Below are 14,480 nucleotides of genomic sequence, written 5' to 3' on the forward strand. Positions count from 1 at the left end.
ATGAAAAATTTTATTGGGGTCCTGAATGATTCCACCCCCGTTTTATAGGGGGCTCCGGCGTATAGGACAGGGAGGCCTAGCCTCACTACCGCATCATGAACCTTCTGGACACCCTTGAGTTCTTGTATGAGGACCGCACTCGTGAGCATAAAACGAAATGCATTTTCGGAAAATTCTTGATGTTTTCTAGTAATAAAGGCATCTCCAGATCACGTGGTTAAAATCACTGCAATTAGGGCAGTCCGGACGAAGTACTGAAATAACAGTGTAATGGCTCTAGGTTACGAGGCTAAACCTTTTTTTTATTTTTCTGTTGCAGCGGAACCTTGGTGCGAGCTCCACGTACAAGGCTTCGCCGTTAGACAAGCACTCAAAAACAGTTCTTTTTTGGCCGCTTTGGATAGAAAATATAAGAAGATATGCGGATCAGAAAAGCCTGAAGTTAAGCTAGTTACTGAAGATTGTCCAAATTTAAAGAAAGACGAAAAAAAGACGAAGAAATAAAAAATATCTATGGGCTGATTTTGTAGAATAATTCTTTAATAAGGAACACAAAGTACAGATGCAACGTAGGCGTACGCTCTAACTGGTGAAAGCATTAACAGTATGAGTTAACTGACTCAGAACCAATGCCAACAAACATTGAGAAAGAACACCTGTATTTATGTTGCTCACGTGTTTTCTAGACTTTTCCCTTATATTTACACCTATTGCTACTGGAAAACAGGTGGTAATTAAAATTCGCAGTTTGCAGTCCTAACAGGGTATGTTCCACTAAAAACGCACAATACCAGATTTAAAATTTGATTCGTAACAAATGTAATATAAGGCAGATAGTAACCTAAAAATTGGCAGATCCCAGGTACAGTGGGAATCGATGATATGCGAAGCACGGATGAGGAAGGTTGGTATGTCATTTTAAAACCAGCACAATGTTGCAAGGCGAATAGATGTAGTGCACAGTAAACACGAGTATAAATCAAATGCGCACTCATATCAACGCCAAATGGACCTAGCGATCAGAACGCCGGGACTGACAGCCAAAATGAAGCGGATAGCCTCGCAAATGGTGCTCACTCTGCGGCTGAAAAAAATTCTTGCAAAAGAGAAGAAGGCCAAATCTATGGATTTTTTGACAACCTCGAACCACTAACAAGTATCTACTGCTGAAGCAATACACGCAGCTACCCCACATGTCCAAAGACTACTTCAAGATAGTGGTGCGACCAAACAAAGGGCTACCGGTCAAGAACCTGACTAGCCCACTACTGGCAGATACCGTTATAGCAGCTTGTAGCGAACAAATATCTGGTGAAGAATTTTCGCTCAACATCAATCGAGGTTCTAGCATCTTCATTTTTTTGACGCCGCACCAAACAGTGGTGGACCACGTGGGGCGTATTACCACTCTAAAGATCAAAGGCCAGCCACACTTAGTCAATGCCTATGTAGCGACAAGCGAAAGGAAAGCTAAGGGCGCCATTCACGGCTTAGACCTCCACACGACGCCTGAAGTGCTAAAAGGCAATCTCCGCATACGTACACAAGTGGTCAAATTTTAAAAGCACGCATGTTTAAAAGCACCTAGACGGCCGTTATAACATTTTTGTAGGGATTACACCTCAGTACGTCTATTACAACGGCGGAGAACTTGCTTGCTACCCCTACAAGGTTACCACCCGGGTGTGCGAAGTGTGCCATCAGGTTGGTCACCGTTCGGACGTTTGCCCCCAGCGGACATTCAAGTGTGTCACGTTTGTCGACAACGGGACCCTGAATCCGGAAATGAGTGCTCTCCGAAGTGTGTAGCTTGTGGTGAGGGTCATTTGACAGGCTACCGAAGTTGCAGAAAACGACTCAATTATCCACAGAAAAAAACCTCAAGGGCTACTGTGCACCAGCCTACTCTGAATGACACCTCACCAAAGTCACCTCAACGCCCCCGCTGGTTCAGTTCTGATGATGAACAATCTGCTCTGGACCACTGTCCGGAGTCGCCAAAAACTCGCTCAAGGTTCGGCTCTAGATACAGATCTAGATCGAGATCGCGGGACCGGAAGGACTCTACTTACAAGACCCCACCCCAATTTCACTCACACAAGTCACCTAAATTCTGGGCTCCACGCTCAGCGATCAAGCAAGCGCCCGAACATGGCGAGGTGAGCTATGTACGAGTTGCTTCTCCCGCTGCTCCTATAACGGCTAATTCAGACTATCAAAAAATTAGTAACGAGAACAAACTCCTCCGTGAGAGCTTGGCAGAAATAAAACGAGAGTTGGCCGCCCTCAAAGCAAACCGCGGTACGGAATCGAGCCAAAAACACTTTATAAAGCAACCGGAACATCTGGCGAGGTTACGATTGAGCCTAATTCTATGGAAGGTACATTAAACAAGTAGTACAGCAACTGCAAAGCATGCCAAGCTTTCAGCAGCAAATGTTTACCGAATTTCAGAACCTAAAATGTTATGTCGACGAATCTATTGCAATCATAAGAGCCACTGTTCTTAAACGGCCTAAAAGCAGCCCGGGTGCTCCATATATCCGTCGTCCGAAGCAACCCCACCCTTGGACAGCGATAGCACTATCCATGGCGAGTAAAACACGAGCGCACACCGAATATCTCGAAATTTGGCAATGGAATCACCCCACCTTCCTCAAACGTGCGGCTGCTCTACAACAATTCCTTAATACGGCGCCAGTCAAACCTCATGTCAGTTGTCTACAAAGAGCTTGGTAATTAACCAGTCAAATTGAGTGGCTACTACACGATATCAAATCCAGACTACCCTAAAGTCGCCACGTTGGTTCTTAAGGAAATAGCGACTAGTAAAGATTATCTCGTAACTAGCAGCATTAACCACCAAATCATAAGTATACTACCGCACAAGCGTAGCTAAGGCAAAACCATAATTACGAACGTGTATAGCTCCCCTAAAGAAAAGAGGGCCGATTTTGACGCGCTCACTTGGTATGCCGAAAGTAATTCCAGCATCCAGGATCGACTACTGCTTCTCGGGGACTTTAATGCCCCTAACACTACCGGGGGGTACAGAAAAGATACCCCAAAAGGCCGGGAACTCGAGCGAGTTGTTGATGCGCATGAGCTCCAACTTCTCGTATACTTCCGCAACACCCGACAAGATTGGGTAACAGCGTGAGCGCAGACACATTTCCTGATCTTGCATTCATAAATAATGTTGACGAGGTGTTCTGGAGCAACCTAGAAGAGAATCTCGGCAGTGACCATTATATTTTGAGCGTGTCCATTGCCTCCCCCAAAATTCGGCAGTCTCATGGCCATGTTGTATTAACAGGTTAACTAACTTATCGTGAAGTCCCAATGCCCGAACTTTTACTGGATAGTGCTGAAGATTGGGCAACGCACATACGAGAGGCTCACAAAGCAACTTTTATGCGGGTTGCGCTCACAGCGGAAACCCCGGTAGTCGATAGCCATCTGATACATATGTGGGAATCCAGGAGAGGGTTGACCAAGCGATGGAAACAACAGCGACTCAATAGAAAATTGCCCTATAGAATTGCTCAGATATCTGAGCGGGCAAACGCTTACGCGCAACTGTTGGAGACGGCGAGCTGGGCGAATTTTCGCGACTAACTTCGAGGAACCTTACATGCTTCCTACACAAGGGCAATACTGTGCAGCCTAATTAAACCTGGTAAAACCAAAACGGCAGCAAGCCAAACTCTTAAGAAGCTCGCTGGGGAATTCCGAGGAACAGATGACGCCCTCCTCGCTAAGCTCCGAACCAAGTACATACGCGCGTTCACAACTCCCCCATGCACTTCAGCATGCCAAGGCCAAGAAAACGCAGTGCTCGACGCACCGATCACCAAGGCAGAACTATTCGCGGCAGCGCAAGCAGCAAAGTGCAATACTATCCCCGCACCTGACCAGCTAACAAACGTGATTATTCGGAATCTGAGAGATGAACACCTGCAACAACTTACTCGGTATTTGAATGAACAGGTATGGGAGAAGGGCGTGGTTCCTCAACATTGGAAGGAAGCCAAACTTATTCTCATTACGAAGTTAGAAAATACACCCAACCTACAAAATCTAAGACAAATATCATTAACATTCTGTATTAGCAAATTATTCGAAAAGGTGATTCACACACGTCTCACGACTTACATTGAAGATCGGAACCTTTTCCCAACAAGCATGTTTGGATTTCGCCAACATTTGTCAACGCAGGACGTCTTCCTTCCACTTCGGGAAGAGGTACTCTGCAATAGCATGGTTGGTGCAGAACATCTCATCGTAGCTCTTGATTTGAAAAGTGCATTTGACACTATGTCTCATGAGCTCATCTTATCTGAGCTAAATGACATCAGTTGTGGGCAATATATATATGACTACGTTCGCTCTTTACTAACCCCTCGCACTGCTACAACAGGCCTAGGCAATACACGCTCAGATCCGTTTCCTATGCCTAATAGAGGCACACCACAAGGGGCGATACTATCTCCCTTTCTCTCCAACATCGACATGCGGTGCTTAGCAAGAAGACTAGACAGCGTTTCAGGACTAGGGTACGCGTTCTATGCGGATCATACCCTATGGGCCAACAGTGGCTCTTTGGGACAAAAAGAGCAAATCCTACAAGACGCAGTGACTGCTGTTGATGACTTCGTTTATCAGAGCGGAATGAGCTGTGCTCGCGATAAATGTAAATTTATTAGAATCCAAGGCAGAAGCCGCCGCATTCAAAAGCTTGTCAACCTCTTTCTAGGAGACCACAAGATAAAAGAGGTACAGAAAATGCGAGTCCTCGGACTGTGGCTACAAAGCAACAAGCAAGTGAACCACACAATAAAAACCCTCAGAACAACGGTGAAGCAGATCTCCCGTATGATTTATAGAGGCACGTATCACCGAAAAGGTTTCAAGGAAGCTGAGACACTCCGGCTGGTTCAGGCTTTTGTCCTCAGTCGTATAACATATAGTCTTCCTTTCCAGGAGTACAATAAAACTGATTTAAAGGCCCTAGATGCGTTGATACGAACATCGTACAAGGCGGCTCTCGGCCTACCACTTCGAACGTCCACAGAACGACTCGAAGCCCTCGGTATGCACAATCATTATGAGGAGTTACGCGCAGCGGTGCTCATTTCTCAACGGGAGAGGCTTAACTTAACCACTACTGGGAGAAAATTGCTACGCCGTGTAGCTTACCCAGCACGTCCTCAGTATGCGGGAGAGAAACTGGATTCCTTGGCTAAACATTTACGTGAAAAGATTGTAGTATCCCCTATCCCCAAAAACATGAGCCCCCAATATCACAAAGGTCGTAGGAGTGCACGAGCTCGTAAGTTACAGCAGCGATTCGGGAACAATCTGGACACGGTGTACACAGATGTTACCCTATGTAACACGAACAAGTACGTGCCCACAGTCGTAGGAGCGGCCCCAGGTCAAGGCCTTATGACTTGCGCCACGGCACGAGCCGCGTCCGCGAATAACGCTGAGGCTTTAGCTATCGCACTTGCTATTAAAGCTATGGATATTTCGGGACGATCGTCCCTTGTTCTCACCGATTCCATGGTCGCATATAGACTCTTTCTCACGGGAAGACTACCACACAACACCATTCGCCTATTAGGACCAGACCTAACGCAGGACCATGCTATCATCTGGTGCCCGCGTCACGCAGGACTCGATGACAATGAGAGAGCGGACTGCGCAGCTCGTGCTTTAACCAACCGAGTGGCCTACCAATCCGACGACAGCCCCTTTTTACTGCGAGATATCCTTGAAAACCAATGGCTTGAGCGACGAAGATACAGTGTACCACACACAGCTTTACCCGGCCGGAACTCTTATGACTGGCGCCGTATACAAACTAACACATATCCAAATCTTTCGTTGAAGCATGCTATTTACCCTGCGATGTACAGCGATAGTTGTCCGTGGTGTGGAGGCAGGCCCACTCTCGCCCACATAACGTGGATTGTCGAAAAAGGACAACCACAATTAACTCGCCGCAGATAGCCGGCGAAATTTGCGCAAGGAAGCAGTGGGAGACTTTGCTCGCCAGCGAGGATCTGGGAGTGCAACTAGTGCTCCACGACCAGGCGCAGCAGGCCGCTAAAGCCAGTGGAGCCCTGGAATAGGGGCCCCAGCCACATGCTCCCTGTATCCATTTTTTCCTTGTTTTTTTTCAAATAAACGTTTATATATATATATATATATATATATATATATATATATATATATATATATATATATATATATATATATATATATATATATATCTCACTGATTGAGCATTTCTGTTGAACACAATTTTTATTTCGGTGCAGGTACCAAAATAATTAGACAACTAGTGTGTCACCGTCAAAGATGTGGTCTTAGATCGTATTCGGTCGTATTTCTGTCACATTTTTCAGGCACTAATGTCCCAAAGGAGCTGAGATACTGGAGTAAATATTATTGGTGTGCTATTTTTCTTGTCCATATTGTGTTCGAAGACAACGGCATGTACACGTTTTGATACTACAGCTCTTATGTGCTTTCATGCTGTCCTGATGTTGCACAAGAGGACTTCAAAGTTCCTTAGTGATTTATTCAAAAATAACGAAGCTATTATTGAGAATATGACATGAACAGAGAAAATTGTTGAACTTTTGGAAAAATTTCCCGCCATAAAGTGAAGTATAAGGGCTTAGTACCACGTACAGGTTAACCCAAAGTGCATAGTTAAGAGACAACATTTATTTCATAAAAAACATAATCCCTACACATTGACCTCCCTAATTTACATCTGCCAATAAGATATTTGTTTAAAAAAGGGGGATAACGATTTAGATTACGAGGTACTCTTACTATGGGAGAGCGTAAAGCCGTCCTATTGGCTTCACTCAGTGTGCGTCGCTTACAACATGAGGATTTTGCTCAATTTTGTGGTCGATTTCTTCAATTTTAAGGTTATATCCGAATCATTAGCAGCTATGTCTTCACCCTCCCCCCCCCTCCGCAAAAAAAAACACAGCTTTCGTCAGGCGTCTTTTTAGTGCTGCTTTTTAATGTATTGCTATCTTTTGAACTAGGCATGCGAAGCGAAGTTGATTTGATTGATATGTGTGCTTTATTGTATCAAAACCACCATATGATTATGAGAGACGACGTAGTGGAGTACACCAGAAATTTCGACTACCCGGGGTTCTTTAACGTGCGCCCGAATCTGAGCACACATGCCGGCGTCGGCTTATGAGAGACGCCGTAGTGGAGTACTCCAGAAATTTCGACTACCCGGGGTTCTTTCACGTGCGCCCAAATCTGAGCACACGTGCCGGCGTCGGCGTCCGCACTGACACTGTGCATGGGCAACTCTCCTCCTCCCCTCTCCAACAGCTGCATTCACTCTCTCTACTTCTTTCTACCACATGCTCTTGCTTTTCGTCCCTCTCACGTCGCAATGCCACCGCCGGGAGCATATGCTAACCTACGCTCGCTCCCTCCTCTCCTATAGCAATTTCTCGCCGTGGCGTTTACACCCGCATTTAGCATGCAGCCCCCCCCCCCCCCGCTTTTTCCTCTCCTATGTTTGCCTTCTCTCGGCTCGCAACGCTGAAGCAGCTAGCATCTGATAGCGACTTTCTTGATCGAAAAAAAATTGACTGTTCGCGCTGCACAACCGATCACTGGCCACCACGTGTATTTAGGCACTGGTTCTTATACTCCAACGTAGTGCCGGTGGAAGATTTTTCCTGCGCCTTGACATAGAAACCATCGTTAGGGAGCAACTAAACACAACCCACAGGAAGATACAGACGAGGAGAGGTGCCTGTCTTTGTCTGTATCTGCCTGTGTATTGCGTTTAGTTGCGCCCTCATGATGATTTCTAGGTCAAAGCACTAACTCGCCTAACAGTCGACTCTTTCGAAGTTCTCCTGCGTGTTCTTGAAGAAAAAAAGTTCGCTGTCTGCGCGTTAACTCGAAGTGGACAGCCAGTCTCTGTGTCCAGTCGGAGTCTTCTGTCTCTCACTGCCAATTAGTGGCGATCAGCATCCTCCTGTAAGAAACACCTGTTTATCACTGCGCGCTCTGTGCTTGCCAGGCTTCTCTTTGTGATGAGTGAAGTGGCCGTGCGTGATCGTTAAGATAGAATTGTGTTTGAAGTGCGCGCCACAGAGACAGTCGAAGAAGACGACGCAGGAAAAAATCTGGGCAGGTGGTGGGGCGAAGAAGAAGGAGTGAGGCAGACGTGGCTGGGAGGAAGAAGCAAGGTTGAAGAACGAAAGCTTTTCGAGCTTTCGAACAGCGACTGACGTTTGCCTGCTCTGAGGGTTTGGCCAAGAATTCAATAGTTGTGACTGATTTTATTTATTCTTTTTTCGTAAGCGTTTTTATAGTGTCCTTATTGATTAGCGAGTGTATTTTCAGATAGTACGACCAGGCAGATGCCATTTTCTCACCTGGACCAGGGGCTTTCTTTTAGTCTGCTTCTCTTCCTTCGCAGGAATTGCCTGTGGACTTGTTTTTACGCAATGGCATCTCATCCGTTCCTGTGGCATTGGTCCCAAGAAACGATGGTATCATACGGATGAAGAATACAAAAATGATTCAGACGGAGTTGAGAGCTGCTGCAACTCACTACCAAAGCATCACAGAGGTCAGGCAGTTCGGCAAGGGTGGCATTCTTTGCTTCTCGTCTGACCAGCTCTGTGTTCGAGACCTACTGAAATGCTCGGTATTCGCTACCAACCCGGTGAGCGCATTCATTCCACCTCACCTAGCTTGCGTCAAAGGCCTCGTTCGGGGTGTCGATGTCAACTTGACCCCAACTGAGATATTAGATATGTTTTCAGAAGCAGGTGTGATCGCTTTCTATAGATGTAGTCGAGCTGTGGACAAGAACAAGGTCCCAACGGAGTCCGTGATTGCTACACTTGCCGGGTCAAATCGCCCAACCGAAATCAAAGCGTGGCCTTTAATATACAGAGTGGAGCCACTATCACCTCATCCCCTACATTGTATTAAGTGTTGGCGTTATGGGCACACATTGAAAGGGTGCAGGTAAGTACCTAGATGCAGAATTTGTGGTGAGACGCACAACTCCAACGACTGTAAAAGTAATGAAGAAAAGTGCTCTTTTTGCCATGAAGCACACTGCGCTGATAACCCAAACTGCTCAGCCAAGCCACGTGAAATTCAAATACTTGAAATTGTAGACAGAAGGCGATGCTCCCGAAAGGATGCCATTGCTGAAATCCAAGCCCGAACTCAAGGATATGCCGGAGCAGCTGCCCGCCATAACAAAGCAATGGAAGCATCCTTTTCCCTATCGATTGCGGACATGATCGAGAAGGCTGTGGATAAGGCTATGCAACGCCTTGCTACAACCCTATGTGAGTCGCTGTCGCACATTGTGAATAACCAAATCGCACAAGTCTATCTATGGAGCATGGATAGATATAAGTACGGCTGTAAAAAATGCTAAGTCTGCACACCCGACAAGTGAGGCAGAATCTGAGATAACTCCACCAGATGCACAGTCTGCAGAGCCCTCTGGAGAAGGCGTTCAGAGGCAAGGCGAGGGTGCACAGGAAGCTTCTCAGGACACACAAGATATGGACATAGATCTCAAATGCCTAAAGTGTTCTAGATCCCCTGCATCGAAAAAACCTAGCTCGCCGAAACATGTAAAAAGCAAGAAATACCAGCAAGACAACCTTTCAAAAACCAATTTTCTAAAAGAAATTATTTTAGATAAGGTGATTGCCGAAACCATTTTAACGAAATCATAGGGTCTTTTAAAATTACACATTGGAATTGCCAATCTCTTCACTCAGCCATAACACATCTGTTATACCTGTCTTCCAAATTTGATCCGGCTATTATTGCATTACAAAAAACTTGGCTATCCACACATCATGTATTTCACCTACCCAACTTCCAAACCTTTCGTCTAGATCGTCCATCCAAAGGTGGAGGTTTAGCTTTCTTTATAAACAATAAAATTAGTTTAAAAAGCAAAAACTCATACAAATGTATGTCTTCTGAATGCGAAATTTTCGCGTTAGATATTACCTTGCCAGGATACTTGCCCTTCTCGCTAATAAACGTCTACTTTCCTGTAGGCGTTCAAGACACGAGACTGTTAGATATGGCTGCTAATTCGGGCTGTAAAGAAAAAATTATAGTTGGTGACTTCAACTCTCACCATACCTGCTGGGGTTTTAGAACAGATCAGTGTGGACAACGGTTGTGGTACTGGTCGGTAGACAACAACCTATTGTGCCTTAACGCTAGAGCTCCCACATTTATTCGAGGTCATTCACGCTCCGCCTTAGATTTAAGCTTTGTAAGCTCGGCCATTGCTAGTACATCGTACACAGCCCTTGATTGCGCCTCCAACAGTGACCACTTTCCAATAATGTTCGAGATCGCTTGCCCCGTCAAACCATCATGCTTCCATGCCCAAACCTATATAAACTATGCAAAATTTCAACACGATCTAAAAACTGCTTTAGACGCTTTTTCTCTGGATGGAGATGACACTAAAGCTATGAAAATAAGCGCAGTAATTAAAAGGGCATACAAAAACGCTGAATTTACTGTTTAATCGGCGAAGAGAATACCCTATAGCCCCTGGTGGAATTCCGACTGTTCACGAGATCACAGACGAAGAGAGGCAGCTTGGAAGAAGCTAATACATAATCAGTCCCCTAAGAACTGGTCAGATTATAAATTTCTTGCCGCTGTATTTAAACACACGGTGGCCCAAGCTAAAGAAGATTATGATAAAAGACATTTCGATTTTCTCTCGAAATCCAAAAATAAGAAATGCCTTCTACATTAAATACTGATTATGAAAAACTATCATTGCAAGAAACGAAAAACTCTTTAGAGTCAATTGGCAGAGGTCTAGAAATTAGATTTTCTTCGATTATGGCTTTCAACTTGCAAAAGTCTAGCATAAGCACTGACTTCGAAAACGTAACGCTGTCTGAAGCATCAAAAGTCATTCGAGATCTACCATCGTCAGCTCCTAGTCCAGATGGAATCACAGTTCCTACGTTTAAAATTTTATTCAAGCTATCCCCCGGCGACGTCTTCAATCTTATAAACTACTCTTTAAAGAATGCCTGGATACCGTATGACTGGAAAATATCTAAGGTAATCTAATTATTAAAAAAGCAAGGATTTACCATAGAAAATATCAGACCCATCTCGCTAACTTCGAACATAGTGAAACTCATAGAGAGGGTTCTAAAGGGCCGAATAAACTCCTGGATGACGAATAAGGTCATATTAAAGCCAAATCAAATTGGTTTTTGTTGTGAATGCTCAATTTGGTGCGCCCATGCGGATTTAGAGAGTCAAATACAGCTTGCTCGTAATAGGAAACAGTACGCCGCATTAGTAACTCTCGACATAGCTAAAGCGTACGACAGTTTCGAGCACTCTATTCTACTGAAAACCTTGCAGGATCTAAAGTTTCCTCAGTATATTATTGAGTGAATAGCAGAATTCCTAAAATCAAGGGAATTGTACTGCGTGAAGGATGGCTGTTGTTCGCATAAATTCAAACACAAACGTGGTGTTCCCCAAGGGTCCGTCCTATCTCCAGCATTATTCAATATACTGATGAGCTCTATTCCAATTGTTCAGGATGTCACTGTCTACATTTATGCAGATGATATTGCGTTCTTTGCTGCAGAGAGCGACATTTACTCACTATATCAAAAACTGCAAAGATATAATAATACACTAGAAATTTGGTTGCAATCCATTTTATTGTCATTGAACATCAGTAAAAGTGTGCTCTTGGTGTTTCCTATAGCAGATACAGTTTCAATTTCTGTATTGTATAATCGGGAACCTATTCCACAAGTTGATTCAGTCAAGTACTCAGGAATGATTTATAATGAAAAGCTAAATTGGAGCCCACACATTGAATATATAACAGCAAAGGCACAACGGGCGTTAGGTTTATTACGCAGGTTAAGCAACAGAAAATACGGGCTGCACAGACACACGATGTTAATGATATATAAAATGTATGTGCGACCAATATTGAAATTTGGGTGTGTATCATTTTCGGGGGCCGCTGGTTATAAAATTAAACCGCTAGCAATGTTAGAGCGAGAAGCCCTGTGAATATGCCTGGGACTTCCCAGGTTCATGGCGAATAATGTATTGTATCAAGAAGCACGATAAACTTCTCTGTCGATTCAGCATTCTAACGGTTCAAACCTTGTTAAAATTTTACAGCTTACCGGCGCGAAGATCAGAGTACGCATTTATCAGCGACCCTGACTCTTTCTTTCTTGCACATTGGCCTCGATTTCATACTCCTCAGAAAATTTTTGTTATAAAAAACTGGATTGCATAAATGTAGACATTAGCACTGTAATTGAAACTAATTCCTCATCCATCAACACTAGAATAGAGTACGATGAAATCTTCCCCCACAAGCCAAGTTGCAATCTCTTATATTTTTGACCACTACATTAAACGATTACTTGGTACATGCGGAAACAAAAAATGTAATAGCTACAAATGCTTTTGTCAACAATAAAAAGGCAGGCTTAGGAATTGCGTCTGATTTCCTAAGCTGGTCTTTTTCAGTGAGGCTTCCAGATTTAACTCCTATATTTGAAGCCGAGCTAGTAGCTATTATTTTAGCTCTTCGTAAAATTCCTACGACCGAGACCAGTGCAATCATCCTAACAGACTCACTTACGGCGTGTGCAGCTCTGACAACCTCTGAACAATCTCGTGCCCTAGTAGCGTTCCACACATTAGCAACGCCGCATTTAAAACTCCTCAAATTAGTGTGGGTCCCAAGTCACTGCGGATTACAAGTAAATGAATTGGCAGATGCTTTGGCACGAGCATCACTCGATGGACCAGTAATTTCAGTACTTCCAGAGTTAGAATACTTATCAGGGGTTAGATATAGGAAATTCGCTATTTTTACAGATAGTTTAGAAAATATCACACAATGGACAAATTATCAGCACCTTAAATTTCCATGGAAAGCCCAGTGGAGTCCGTCAAGAAAATTCGAAATTATAATCTCCAGATTCCGGTGCCGTGTCCCCCCCATTAAATTTTTATTTACACAGAGCTGGTCTGACACTTTCCCCCTTTGTCCGTTCTGCAAATAATCAGAAACTATTGAACATTATTTTGGCTCATGTCGTAACTATGCAATAATTAGGAAACGACATTTAGATATTCCATTTGCGAAGCTAGGTTTAAATTTAACCAGAGAAAATGTTCTAAGTTTTGGTGCTTCTGTTTTGGTAAATTGCCACAGAGATGCATTCGATGCGGTGTGTAATTTTATTCAAGACTCTAAACGCTTTTCAACATAAAGCCCACGTTAACAGATACCCCCCCCCCCAAAAAAAAACGGGTCAAAAAGTAATTTTCAATTCTGGATAAATACCTGACATACCAAATTAATCGGGTTTGGCAAAACCAACTGTGTGGTCGGCTCCTAAAATCAAGTTGTAGCTATTAGTGTCTACTTTGTTGTTGATTCTCTTTTCTCACTATCTAAATCTTTGGTTTCTTTCTTTTTTTAACATACTGTCTTCACTATACAACTCCCCCAACCCCCCCCCCCTATTATTTTTTCGTTGTAAGCAATAATGCAGTTATCGTCCATATGAGACTATATGTTCTCTTGGCCGATCCCCCAGAGTGGGTATGAACCATGGATTAGAGGATACAAACAAACAAACAAACGAACCAGGGCGTGGGAGCAGTGACCCGTCGGCTTGCGGACTCGAGGTCTCAGCAGGCTCCCACGTGGGGCCATACCAGCCGTCCTTGCAGTTCGGGCCTGGCGTGGGCGAAACGTCGCCAGGACGTTTCCGCCAGGCGAGTCCGGCACCTACGGCAGCGAGCGTCAGCCAGCGTTCGAGATAGGCATGGCAAACGCCAAGCGTGCTCCAGGTCAACGACCTCCGCAGTGAGCCATGTTCTTGGCCGCGGCTGTCATTGGACTTACCAGGCTACCCAAGCGTCGGCCGTCCCTTCCCAGCGCTGAGTTTGCCACCGGGACTTGACCACCGCCTTCCTCTCTGGTGAACTCTTTCTGTTTTTATGCCCTTGTGACTCTCACACCAGCATTCCAAGCACGTTATATTCATTCATTATTAGACCTTTCATGTCTTTTGTAAATACATTTTTTGTGTGACTGCATAAGCGGCCTCGTTACTGCCCGATGAAGATTGAGTCATCGCAGGTTTCCGTACAGAAACGCGAGCGTCTCGTCTAGAGCTTTGTCTCTCTATACAGCTCGTTGCACTCTTCTGCGCAATGACGCGATGAGCGCCAGGGTCATATCGCCGCGAGTGTAGGCGTTAGCGCCGGCTGCTTTACATCAACACATCGTTTCTATTAGTGGGAGATGGTGTAATCTTTTTATTTGCTTAGTGCAAACTCGATTTTTTTTATTATCATACTGATAATTATACATTCATTTATTTCAATAT

At 44.5% G+C, this 14,480-nt stretch overlaps 1 long non-coding RNA gene across 1 annotated transcript in view; it reads left to right on the top strand.

The window, feature by feature from the left end:
* The window catches only part of LOC142766921 (uncharacterized), a 42,001-nt gene extending 41,479 nt beyond the window's left edge, over positions 1-522 (top strand). Inside the window, exon 5 of the long non-coding RNA XR_012884663.1 lies at positions 320-522. This is a non-coding gene — a long non-coding RNA (uncharacterized LOC142766921). The remainder of the gene's footprint in view (positions 1-319) is intronic.
* Positions 523-14,480: the final 13,958 nt, after the last annotated feature.

The sequence above is a fragment of the Rhipicephalus microplus genome, chromosome 7 (genome assembly GCF_043290135.1).
Source record: "Rhipicephalus microplus isolate Deutch F79 chromosome 7, USDA_Rmic, whole genome shotgun sequence".
In the NCBI taxonomy this organism is placed as follows: domain Eukaryota; kingdom Metazoa; phylum Arthropoda; class Arachnida; order Ixodida; family Ixodidae; genus Rhipicephalus; species Rhipicephalus microplus.